Here is a 13,998-nt window from a genome sequence, read left to right as displayed (position 1 = left end):
TTGCACAATTCTCATGGAAGAACCTCTGAGGAACTTACAACCACTGAGCATCCCCCTCAGGCTGACACAGGATGCTAGCGCACCTGCCCCGTGCCTCTTCTCCCCGTCAACATCCCAACAAGGAAAGGTGAATCTCCAGCGCTGGTGGTTGAGGGGATGCCAGGATATTTCCTCATCTGTAGCAGGACCAAAATAGGGAAGTGTTTAGCTATACATGAAATTAGAGGTTCACTCGAATTACTAATATGGGACCGTTACTGTGACTATCTGTGACTATGGTGCTGGAGTCCAGCTCCAGCAGGTCCAGAGCTCCCTGAAGGATGGATGGTGTCAGCAAAAAGGAGTGAAAGAGCCTCGGCTTGCTTGCTTTCTGCTCACCAGGCAGGCATCTCTGCACTGATCCGAGAGTCAGCTTTACTTATTGAAAAAATGTATGGGGTACAAAACAGAAGTGCCAATTGCCTTAGACAATAATTTCTGATAACAAATTCTTTGTTAGGTAAAAATTTCCTAGAACATAGATTGGTGGAAGACTCATGCATAATCTTTACCAATAGAGATTTAAGTAGGTGAATAGATGTTTATTATATGGGAAAGGAAAGGATCTTTAGCATTCAAATACAAGGCAAAGTTTTTAGCATAGCAAAGGCAAGAGTTAGGTCTTTATGAGCAGGGGTCAATAGCCTGTTTTCCAGGGGAAGAAAAGCATGTTTTCTCAGGAAATGTAACATTTGTTCCTATAATCACAAAAGAAGAAACTCCTACAACAAGTTTTTTCACAAGGTACAATTCACATATTTTTAGCATAAGAAGGCAAGTCACTCCTGATATCAGTCAGTCAGGTGCCTTGGGGGTCAGTAATCAAGCAGAAATTGAGTGGGGGGTGAGTGGGGGTGGATGCCTGTCTCCATCTGACAGTGAGAGGCCTTGCAAATCTGCCTTACTTCAGAAATGGCTCCAAGCACTAAGGTACTTCTTTTTACACAAAATTGAATGAAAAAACTGGGGAACTCACCTAAAATTTCAGCCAGCAGTTGGAAAAAGAACTGAGTCCTAGGAAGGTTTGACTTAACATGCTCTAGTTGTTCAAACTTGTTGTACCTCCTATTTCCACAACAGGAATGAAATGGAAAATAGGTATTAACTTGTATCAATTTATTGCCACTACTGAGGGTAAGACACCATAAGAGCATGTTTCCTTCAGAGAGAAATATTGGATCATTGTTATTCTAAAGTCCAATTTTAAATTGTCAAAGATTTGCAAAATATCCTCTTAATTTCATGATTGAAACTCACAATGAAATCACTGTAGTGATTCTTATCTTCATAAGGAATTTTAAATAGTCATACAGTAAGATACTCTCATAGCCCACTGGAATAATGGAGAGAATACTTTTAAAAATGTTTTTTTTCTGCCATACAATTTACGCCATATCAGGTATGACAATAGGCACTGGGAAAACAAATATGAAGAAAACCACCACATCCTTGTTACTGAACAGTTTACAGCCAAGATGACAGACAAACACACAGACAAAAATATCAACCATGGCCTTCGTCACATCACATCTAGATTGCTAGAGTGCTACTGGGGAGTCAGGGAAGTCGCCCGGGAATCGCAGACCCCAATAAAGGCTTTCTTGGCTCCATAACTTGGTCTCTTTCTTTCCTCTCGTCTCTGCCTCCATCTATTAAATCTTACAGTAACCTTCCTGCCTCTAGACTCATGCCCTCATGCCCATCAACATTGATTAAAATAAATCTAATAGTAGATGCAGAAAAAGCATTTGACAAAATACATCATCTTTTCTTAATAAAAACCCTCGAGAAAGTCAGGATAGAAGGAACTTACTTAAACACTATAAAAGCAACTTATGAAAAGCCCACAGCTAATATCATCCTCAATAGGGGACAACTGAGAGCTTTCCCCCTGAGATCAAGAACGCAAGGATGTCCACTCTCACCACCATTGTTTAACATAGTGCTGGAAGTCCTAGCACCAGCAATCAGACAACAAAAGGAAATAAAAGGCATCAGAATCATAAAAGAAGAAGTCAAACTTTCACTTTCCGCAGATGACATGATACTCTACATGGAAAACCTGATCGACTCCACCAGAAGCCTTCTAGAACTGATCCATGAATTCAGCAAAGTCGCAGGGTACAAAATCAATGTACAGAAATCATTTTTATACATCAATAATGAAGCAACAGAAAGAGAAACTGACCCCATTCATAACTGCACGAAAAACCATAAAATACCGAGGAATAAACCTAACCAAAGTAGTAAAAGACCTGTACGATGAAAACTATAGAAAGCTTATGAAAGAAATTGAAGAAGACACAAAGAAACAGAATAACATTCCATGCTCATGGACCGGAAGAATAAACATTGTTAAAATGTCATTATTACCCAAAGCAATCTACACATTCAATGCAATCCCAAACAAAATTGTACGAGCATCTTCTCAAAGCTAGAACAAACTATCCTAAAACTCATATGGAACCACAAAAAAACCCTAATAGCCAAAGTAATATTGAAGAAGAAAACCAAAACGGGAGGCGTCACAATCCCAGACTTTAGCCTCTACTACGAAGCTGTCTTCATCAAGACAGTGTGGTATTGACACAAAAACAGACACATAGACCAATGGAATAGAATAGAGAGACCAGAACTGAACCCACAAATGTATGGCCAATTAATCTTTGACAAAGCAGGAAAGAGTATCCAATGGAAAAAAGACAACCTCTTTAACAGATGGTGTTGGGAGAACTGGACACCAACATGCAGCAGAATGAAACTAGACCACTTTCTTACACCATACACAAAAATAAACTCAAAATGGATGAAGCACCTGAATGTGAGACAGGAAACCATCAAAACCCTAGGGGAGAAAGCAGGAAATAGCTTCCTTGACCTCAATCGCAGCAATTTCCTACTCGACACATCCCCAAAAGGCAAGAAATCAAGAACAAAAATGAACTATTTAGATCTCATCAAGACAAAAACCTTCTGCACTGCAAAGGAAACAATAAAAAAATAATAGGCAACCGACAGAATGGAAAAAGATAGTTGCAAATGGCATATCGGATAAAGAGCTAATATCCAAAATCTACAAGGAACTCACCAAACTCCACACCTGAAAAACGAATAATCCAGTGAAGAAATGGACAGAAGACATGAATAGACACTTCTCCAAAGAGGACATCCAGATGGCCTACAGGCACATGAAATGATGCTCAACATCACTCATCATCAGGGAAATACAAATAAAAACCACACTGAGATGCCACCTCACACCAGTCAGAGTGGCTAAAAGGATCAAATCAAGAAACTATAGATGTTGGCGAGGGTGTGGAGAGATGGGCACCCTCCTACACTGTTGGTGGGAATGTAAACTGGTGCAGCTGTTCTGGAAAACAGTGTGGATGCTCCTCAAAAAACTATCAATAGAACTCTCCTATGACCCAGCAATAGCACTGCTGGGGATCTACCCAAGGGATACAGAAGTGCTGATGCACAGGGGCACATATACCCCAATGTTCATAGAGGAACTTTCAACAATAGCCAAATCATGGAAAGAGCCTAAATGTCCACTAACAGGAGAAACTTAGCAGGGGACCATGGGAAGGGGAAGGTGGGGGAAAAGTTAGGGAGAGTGAGGGAGGCAAATGATGAGAGACTCTTGAATACTGAAAACAAACTGAGGGCTGAAGAGGGAGGGGGAAGGGGAAGGAGGGTGATGGTCATGTAGGGGGGCACTTGTGGGGAAGAACACTGGGTGTTTTATGGAAACCAATTTGGCAATAAACTATTAAAAAATAAAGTAAATAAATAAATAAATAAATAACTCTAATAGGATTATGGCACACACATTGAATGTGCTACTAGTTTCTAGTAAATTTCAAAGTTAGGTTTAAGTAACTTATTCTGGGATCATCTATCTGGTCTGCCTTCTAACTACTTCTTCATTCTCCTTTTTTTAAATGTTTATTTATTTTGAGAGATAGAAATAAAGAGAGAATGCGTGGGCATGAAAGGGGGTGAGGCAGAAAGAGAAAGAGAGATAGGACAGCAAGAAGCAGGCTCTGGGCTGGCAGCAGACAGGCCGATGCCAGGCCGATACCAGGCTTAAATCCACTAACCATGAGATCATGATCTAAGCAGAAGTCAGCTGCTTAACTGACTGAGCCACCCAGGCGCCCCTCATTCTCCTTTTTAAATACTCCCCTTTTGTTAATCTTATACTCCAGTTCCTCATACTATAGTACATTGTTTCACATCTCTGAGCCTTTGTCCATGCTGTCTTTTCTTCCTAGAATTTCTTTCCCACCTCATTTGCCTGCAAAAACTCTAATTCACTCTTTGAAACCTTGCTAAGACATTCACCTTTTCTGTGAGGTCCTTCATGTCTACCTCTTTTTCTTCCAAACTAATCACATTCTTATCTATATCAATTCCATTTCTTAGACATATTTTCATAATGACACATGCATTATTGTTCAACAAATACTCAGAAGCTCATCTCTACCTCTAAACTATTGATCACTTGGTATGGTATCTAGAAATTATAGTCAATGAGCAAATGAGATAACTGAACCAATTTGAATTTGCTTCAGTTGTATGATGATATTGATTGATCATGATTAAGGGCTCTTTCTTGGGACTCAAATGGAAAGTTGCTAAAAAGGCCCTAATAATTCTGAAGAAAAGACAGATGACGCAGATTGAAGGAGTTGGCTGGCTCATCTCTGTAAAGCAGGCTCAGGATTTATGAGATAGAACCTGGGGAGTCCTAGGAGGTTCAGAAGGTTCACGTCCCACAAGGATTTGGTTGTTGAAAGAAACAATTAGCTAACACTACTGAGAAATCAAACAAGAAATCCCTGAAGCCTAGCATGATGTTCATTTAAACTTTGTTCATACTTTAGAATCCATTTTTTTTTCATATGGCTTCCACACTCCTCTATCTTTCCCTAAAGGCATACTTATGTTTAGAGAATCTGTAATAAAAAAGATGAGATAAACAATAACAATGATTGCTTTCTACTTATTGGAAATTCACACAATTTATATATAAATGTATAAGTGTCAGGAAGAATTATTAACCAAATACCAACCTAGCCAGTTACTTGGTATCGTTCCTTCCTTACTTGATTATTATTTTTAAAAGAACAAAGACTAAAGACTTGATACTTTCTCCCTAATTTTTATTATTCCTGAGTACAACTGAGTGGAAAATATTTAAATTAATTTTTCCATAGCACCACGATCACATCTTCATTTTTAACATTCATCATTGCAATTAATGGTTCCCATTTCTGCTACTATCTCTATCACTAGTAATGAATCTTCTTAGTATCTGCTTCTCCCAGAGATCAACTTAAGTTGGCTTATATACACTGTCCTTAGTTTTTACAGTTCAGTTTTCCAACAAAAAATATAGTCCATCTGGCTATAGATTGTGACCTTGGCTTTACACCTCCCAAGAAACAAACTACTGAACAACCCATTCCAAACTAACTGAGAGACTGAAGCTTAACTGCATAGGTTTCTGATGATTCAGTTGTTCAGCAAAATCTCAGTGAGCTTCTAAATTATACATTATGAATATTAACATACAAAAAACACATATCATGTTCAGGGAGCACCAGTGAATTCACAGACAATGACAAACACCTGAGGTAGGTGCTATGTCAGAAGATGCTAGAGAAACTGAGAGTGTGCTCCAGGGACAACTTCCAGAAGGCATCCTAGAAGAGGTCAAACTTAAGTTTTGAAGGATGACTAAGAGGCCAAGGCTAAATAAAGAGGAAAGGAATTGCAGGCAGCAGGAATCACTGATGCTAGAGCCTGAAAGCATGAGCCTGGTAGTGTTTTTAGAAAACTTCAGGCTTTTGGGGTACCTAGATAGTTCAGTCCAATAAGCATACCACTTCGAATAGGTCATGATTTTACAGTCCATGGGTTAGAGCCCTGCATGAAGCTCTGTGCTGACTGCTTGGAGCCTGGAGCCTGCTTTGGATTCTGTGTCTCCCTCTCTCTCTACCCCTCCCTCCTTCTATCTCTCCCTCTCTCTCCCTGTCTCTCTCTCAAAAATAAATAAACATTAATAAAGACAAGAAAAAAGGAAAGGAAAGGACACAAAAGAAAAGAAAAGAAAAGAAAAGAAAAGAAAAGAAAAGAAAAGAAAAGAAAAGAAAAGAGAAGAGAAGAAAACTTAACTTCTGGCTTTTGGTAGTCAGAGCCTGGAGTATGCATGAAGGTGGAAAGAGAGATAAGCTGGACTAGTAGGCAGGTCCTGATGATCAACAGCCTCTTATAACATGTTTAGATTTTACCCTGAATGTAATGAGAAGTCAATTCAGAAGTTTTACCAGTTGAGTGGCTGGATCAGATTAGTGTTTTGGAGAAGTCCTTCTGGCCCAAGTGTAAAGGACACAGGAGAGGAAGTTGAAGGGTTATCATGGAAGTTCAGATGAGACAAGGAATCCCAAGAGATGAGCCTGTTTGGGAGGGAAGACACTGGGGCCAGTTTGGGGCAAGCTGAGACAGATGCTAGAAAATCGAGTAGAGCATACTTCTCCATTTCTATAGTAATAGAGTTTACCCTGCTACCCAGGCCTAATTTCAGTCTAAATTGCATGCTCTCGGTGCAGACAGTAAAACAGCCAGTGCACTGTAAGCCTGCTGCTAACTCTAGACTTCCCATTCTATAGTTTTCAGGTAATACACCTGGCTGATGGAGTTTGCACTATGCTTGAAATATCCACACTGCAAAATGTGCCTTTGAAATTTCAATCACTTTTCATTTAGCCTTGAATTACAGCAGCAAAACTATCTTCTAGTTGTCCTGCTTCCTGGGAAGTTTGGTGGGAGACCAAAAAATCAAAATAAAAAAATTAAAACCACGTCATGGAAATCTTTTCCTAGGGCTATGTTTACTGGCCAGTGCTCCATAGGGCACAACAAGGTAAAAGCAGGAGGGGCAGAAACAAATCTTCTCTTCTGGGCACACTGAAGGAATGTGGTCCCTGGTGTTTGGGGTCAGTCTGCCCACATACAGAAATTTAATAGGCAGCTACAGAGCTTTGAAAATTATATCATAGTCTTTTGCCATGATTTCTTATGGGAAAATTATTTTTGATAAACGCACTTTTGGATTACTCATGTTTCTCCAATAATAATTCCATCACATATGTCAAGGAGTTACTATATATGTGTCTGGAAATAAGGGAAAAAGATCTGAGCCAGAGATATTCTATTATAATTTTTTTAAAGTAACAAAGTAATGGACATTCTTTTTATCCCATACTCTAACTTTCTGTATGTGAAAAAAGTATTGCCTCTAAGTCCATCTTAAGGGTGAATGAACAAAATAAATCAATTGATGTGAATGCCAAACAGTCTAAGTAGTGGGTCTAGTAACTAAACAAGCATGTTGGGGGTTTTATTTAATCATTAAAAGCCAAACTGTCACAACATTTTCTTATGTGAATGGGCGCAAAATGTTTAGCAATCTAGACACTTTATAAATTCTAATTCCCAAGTTAATTTTGAAAAGTGTTAAGTATGATTAACTCTAACTTGTGATTCCATCCCCAAAAGGAAATACTCCATCAAACCATTTAACAGGAAAATTTAAAATGATAAGATTTTATAAGTCTAAGATTCTGCTCTGAATATTAAGGATTAAATTAATGAAACTATACTAACCACTAGTTCATTAAAAGTTTACTTTTAATTTCTCAACATGTATTATGTGAAAAATAAGGAATAGGTATGGTGATTTTAAATGGTATACTAGAAAAATGTAAGTATTGTTTTCTGTTCCTAAAACTCCAAAATGTAAATGCCTTTTATATCTTCATAAAATCACCTTTTAAAAGGCCAGTATGAATTAGCACAAGAAATCAGCACATTTTCTACCCCTCGACAGTAGTGACTAGAAATAGAATTCTTGGGGGAAAAAATTAAATAACATAAAACCTGCTTCTTAGTTAGCAACTTTGGAGTTTCCTGGTCTGTTATGTGGTTGGACTATTGCTGGCTTGTCTGAGTTGGGTTGACCACCCATCTAGCACTCGATCCACAAGCCCAGTCTTGTGGGTGTCTTTCTGTTCTTGTGTTTTTAAAGCCAGGTTTGGTTTTTCAGTGACCTCCTGTTATGGTGACCTTTAAAGCAAAAACATCACCACTCCCCCCATGGGCTATGTGTGATGTTGTAAATGTGAATTAAGTATTGGGTAGATGGGGGTGTGTGTGTGAAAAATCCATGTAGGAGGCCAAACAAATTGAGGGAAAATGCAAAAATCCAAATTGCAAACCTCTGAGAATTTCCCAGGAACTTCACACCATTTCCCCATTTTGAAAAGAATGCAGTAAGAAGTTTACAAAACAGAGACCAATAGAAATAAATAGCTGAAACAGGGAAATGCAATTCATTTGCGACAACAACAACAACAACAAAAGATAATGTTTATGTACAGTTACAGCAAAGCCTAGATGTATTGCAAGTGGTACTACAGGGCTTCCTAGGGCAATTAGGGTTTGGTCCCTGCTTACAAATGACATTTGGAACAGCGAAGCCAGGAAGAGGCTCTGAGCCATCTCTTCTCAGGGAGGCTTTGGGAGGAGAACCGAGTGGGATTTCTGATCTACCACCACCACATATTCTTCAGTCCACGTGGTGCTGCTCTTACCTCCTCACAAGGGCCATCTTTTGAACTAAGTGTTCCATAGTGTTTTAAGAAAAAGTTTAAAATTACTAATGAGGTCCGGAACTCAGAAAGATAAATTTACTACAAGTAATAAAGTAGCAGGTTTGAGAGTAGAGTCCCTTTCTCCTAACTGCTGTTTCAGGTTTTGTCTACCTGACGGTAGCTCAAATGAATTCAGCCAACAAATATGGAGGACACTGTCACAGTGTACATAGTTAAGCAATAAGCCTAACTCTTAGATATTCTATTCTTTGTGTCCACTTAGACTTTCCACTGTTCTGTTTTGAAACTGAGTCAGATTACTTCTCTTTCATGAGATTTGTAGCTGAGATGACTAGGTACCTACATAATAGTCATTTCCTCCTAATTTCTTACTAACAAAACCAAATTAGTTGGGAGTTGCAACGGTGATCAACTAAAAGCTATATTTACCAGCCTTCTGTGCAGGTGGGAGGCCCTATGACTAAGCTCTGCCAATAAAATGGAAACAGAAGTTTCTGGGTGTGGCTGACTGTGTTAGCACATGCATTTGTCATTTTCCTTTCCCTACTCTTTCTGCCTACCATGGTCATATCTGCATAAAACGCCCTCTGTCACAGCTGTGGAGCAGAAAGGGTCCTGAGGCATGGGTGACTACACGGAACTAACAACACACTAGCCCTGGAACCTCGGGCCACTGTCAATCACAATCCTATATATGGTTAAAAAAATCACAATTCTACACCTTGGTACAAAAATATATGGTAAAATTCTTCAATTTCTCCCAAAGTTCAAAAGTAGCATAATAACCACACCCCAAATGTGCAAAGATTTTTCAATAGAAATTTATCATTTGTTTGTAGTGACACAGCTTGAATCTTCTACTCTCATTTTTAAAAATAATCTCATGGGGCACCTGGGTGGCTCAGTCAGTTGAGCATCTGACTTCAGCTCAGGTCATGATCTCACAGTTCATGGGTTCGAGCCCCACATTGGGCTCTGTGCTGACAGCTCAAAGCTGGAAGCCTGCTTCAGATTCTGTATGTCCCTCTTTCTCTGCCCCTCCCCTGCTCATGATCTGTCTCTCTCTCTTAAAAATAAGTAAATGTTAAAAATAAAAAGATTCTTAATGCATCACAAAGGATTACAAAATTTGAAAAAATAATAATAAATAAATAAAAATAAAAAGAATCTCGGGGTGCCTGGGCAGTTCAGTTGGTTGACTGTAAGATTTCAGCTCAGGTCATGAACTCATAGCTTGCGAGTTCAAGACCCACGTTGGACTCTGTGCTGACAGCTCAGAGCCTGGAGCTTGCTTCAGATTCTGTCTCCCTCTCTCTCTGTCCCTTCCTCTGCTCATGCTCCATCTCTCTCTCTCTCTCTCTCTCTCTCTCTCTCTCTCTCTCTCCCCCTCTCTCTCAAAAACAAATAAACATTAAAAAAAATTTTAAGATCCTCAAATTCTGAATGTGACATGGCCATTACATTTGCTTGATATGTAGGAAAATACCTTTGTGGGAAATTCCTGTGAAAACAAATCTCGATGCAGCAAAACTGATTTTAATCAGATTCCATGAAGAGAAAGACCTATGCTATAGTCCAATATTCTAATTTATAAATTGTGTCTAAAAAGAAACACCAGTTTTATTGTTTTCCTGAAGATAATATCCATTTATTAATAGCAAACACCATAAGTGTTTGTTCCCTTATCTTAATTATATATATAAATCACATAGTATCAGAGCCCTGAAGTTTTTTCTATGTTTAATCTTGTTTCCAGTTTTACTGAGAAATAATTGACATATATCACCATGTAAGTCTAAGGCTAGATTCACATGCATCATGAAATGACTGCCACAATAAGCTCAGCTAACATCCATCATCTCATGTAGATAAAGTAAAAAGAAAAAATTCTCAGTGTGAGGAGAAACTTTAGTATTTACTCCCCAGCCACTACACTGTATGTCATAGAGCAGTGTTGGCTACCGTTGTCATGTTGCACATTACATGCCTAGTACTCATTTGTATCTCATAACTGGACGTTTGTACCTTTTGACCACTTTCCTTCAATCCCTAGCCCCTATTCCCCACCTCTAACAACCACAAATCTGATTTCTTTTCCTATGAGTTTGGTGGGTTTTTTATTTTGTTTTTCTAGATTCCGCATATAAGTGAAATCATACAGTTTTTGTCACTCTCTGTCTGACTTATTTCTCTTAGCATAATGTCTTCGAGGTCTACCCATGTTATAGATTGCCAATGGGAGGACTGCTTCTTTTTATGGCTTAATTAAAATGCTTTTCATACATATAGCTCACATCACAATCTGAAGAAATGTTGATGATATGCCATCCCTTCTTTTTCAATGGAAAAGACTAAAACAAAGAAAGACAAGAAGGGTTAAAATGATATTTCTTATTTATTTATTTATTATTTTTTAATGTCTTTATTTTTTATTTATATTTATTTATTCTGAGAGACAATGTGAGCAGGGCAGGCTCAGAGAGAGAGGGAGACACTGAATCTGAAGACAGGCTCCAGGCTCTGAGCTGCCAGCACAGAGCCTCATGCGGGGCTCGAATCCACAAACCCTGTAATCATGACCTGAGCGGAAGTCGGACGCTTAACCGACTGAGCCACCCAGGTGCCCCCAAAGTGGTATTTCTTAACTCTTCCCTATTCACTGGATTCTTTCAGAAATAAAATAATTTATTAAGTAGCAAAAGAAGAAAGTCCTACCACACGCTTAGAATTCTCCGACTTTGTCTTTTATCTTGATCTCCCTTCGCCAGTGAGAATGTCCTTCCTTCCCCCGCATAACTCCTCCTCTCCTTTCACCTGTCCAACTGCAGCTGAGACCCAGGCACGGACTCAACCAGAAAGCTGTGCCTGACTTTCCCACCCGCCAACATGCTCAGCTCCTGGCCAGGCGAGGAGCTTCTCCCCTTTGCTGACTGTATACCACCATCACCTCACTTCCCTGAGATCACAGCGATCTGGGTAGGTCTCTTCTTTCCCAAAAGAAAGTGAACTCCCCAAGGGCAAGGGCCAAATCTGTTTGCTCCAGCATGCAGCAAGGAATCTGGCAGAATATACTTTCTTTAATAGTTTCCTTTCAGGAAAAAAATATGCCAGTTTACCCAAGTGCAAGGAGGACAGAGGCTAAACCAGTGAAATCTTATTCAGCTCTTTAATGTTTTTGAAACCCTCTCTACTGTTGTCTTCCGCCCTATAGCCAAGCAGACATCCATAAGTTCAGGAGAAGTGGTTCCAGAAGGCCACCAGGAGGTTTGGTAACAGTGGAAAAGTTATGAATGACCCATTTTAATGTATGGTAGTGCAATACACAGTGCATGGTTTTGTCTTTCATGGGGACATAAAAATTTAATTGTAAGGAGCAAATAGGGGCAGTCAGATAAAGAGAACATACTCAGTAAAATCACTTGTGCAAGTCTCTGTTCCTCAGGCATGGTTTCCGAGCACATTATGAAAGATACGGCCTTTTAAATTAATAGGTTAATCTAGGCTTAAGAAAGGAAGACACAATGGAAAAAGCACTGATGCAAAATGCAGCATGAAATCATCTCTTGGAGGAAGCATATTCCTAGAACAGAGATAAGAGAAACTAGAATGTTCCAAATGATATTCCTCAAGGTACCATATTAAATGTGTTATTTACCACATTGACGATAATTTAGTTGAAGAGATTTCTAAAGGAGAGTTTGCTGGTAATTTCCCCACCTCTTTTTTAATGATGCTCTTTTTTTATTCATCATATTTTAAATGATTCTATAAATAGTTTTTATGTTAAAAAATAGTGTTCTCTTTAAAACAGAGTAGTAAATGGGAATCCTATATAAAATATCCTACAGAGTGAAATATTAAGAAATAACATAACCAAATAATTGATACAGTCATTTTAATTGCTACCTTGTTATCTGTGACCTAGTTTGCTTCGTGGTTTTTATGAAGCCTGGTTCTCTGATTTACTGGAGAATGTTAGATTCAGAATGGAAGTTAAGAATATTTTGATCTCTCTTTCAGTTCTATTGGATTGACACTATTTCTGTAAAAACAAATCAGGCCAGTAAAACTCATTTTTAGTATTTTTTCTAGACAGGAAGCTTTTATCAAATTGGATTTAATAAAGAGGAAAAGCAATTTTTCTCTAATGATTATTCCCTATAGAGTATGTTTTTGAAGGCAGACAGGAGAGAAAATGATCATAGTCTCTTGGAAAAGTATTACAAGCCATCGAACAGCATTAACCTGAAGTCCACTTCCTTTATAAACTAAAAGCTAGCCTAACAACACTTGGAGCCAGGGGTAGGCCTAAGTTCATACCTGAGTCGTCGACTCCCTATAGCAGATCTTCAGTCTGCAAGTTCTGCTTGAAAGCACTCATCCCTATGAGTCATCCCATGTAACCAAGACACAAAATGGCGTTCATCTGTGATTGCAAATGTTCTTGATGCAAACACCCCATTCCCAGAATGTGGAATCTATGACCTAGATGATAACAGTACAGAACTGTGAAATAACTGCAGGTATGTAGAAGGGCTTTTTTTGTGAACTACAGTGAGAATAATAATAATTAATGACAGGCAAAGAAAGAAAGACAAAGAACAGCGTTGAAAGACACACACAGAGGCACGTGCACACCCACATGTCTGTGGCGTGACTGCGATAGAAAGGTTCTCAACACAGTGTCTTAGATCAACCCCCTGACTTGACAGCTATTTCTCAGAGGTGACTTCTTCTCTCCTCAGCAAGAATGAACACTCAGCCAGAGGTATGGACCCATTCCTCAGTATTTTGTTTCTTTTCGCCAAGGCATCTGTGTGGGCATCAGGCATGAACCCATACATGAGGTTATAACAGTAAAGTGAAAACTAAGCCTGATCACCAGAGACTTATTCCAAATACCATACCAAAAACCACCATAAAAAATAAGCTGTATAAATGGTGACATTGCTTTTGTTACTTTTGAGTAAATGCTGTTGTAATTTCTTTCATTAGCTTGGCTGCTAGGAAAGCATTCATCATTGTTATTAAATTCACATCTAGTCTCATTGTGTTTTCTTTCCTATCCTGATCCTTCGCTGTGGCTATGCGATATCTTTTTTAGCAGGTTTAAGTCATTTTTACTTACTTTACTGTATTTCCTTTGTGAACTATTTGATCCTTCAATAAAAGACCAGAGGGGTGCCTGCATGGCTCAGTTGGTTCAGCATCTAACTCTTGATTTGAGCTGAAATCATGATGCAGGGAGGTGGGATGAGGCCCTGCCTGCATCAGG

This window comes from Suricata suricatta, chromosome 6 (assembly GCF_006229205.1).
Source record: "Suricata suricatta isolate VVHF042 chromosome 6, meerkat_22Aug2017_6uvM2_HiC, whole genome shotgun sequence".
NCBI classification, from domain to species: Eukaryota; Metazoa; Chordata; class Mammalia; order Carnivora; family Herpestidae; genus Suricata; species Suricata suricatta.
This window is presented reverse-complemented; position numbering follows the sequence as displayed.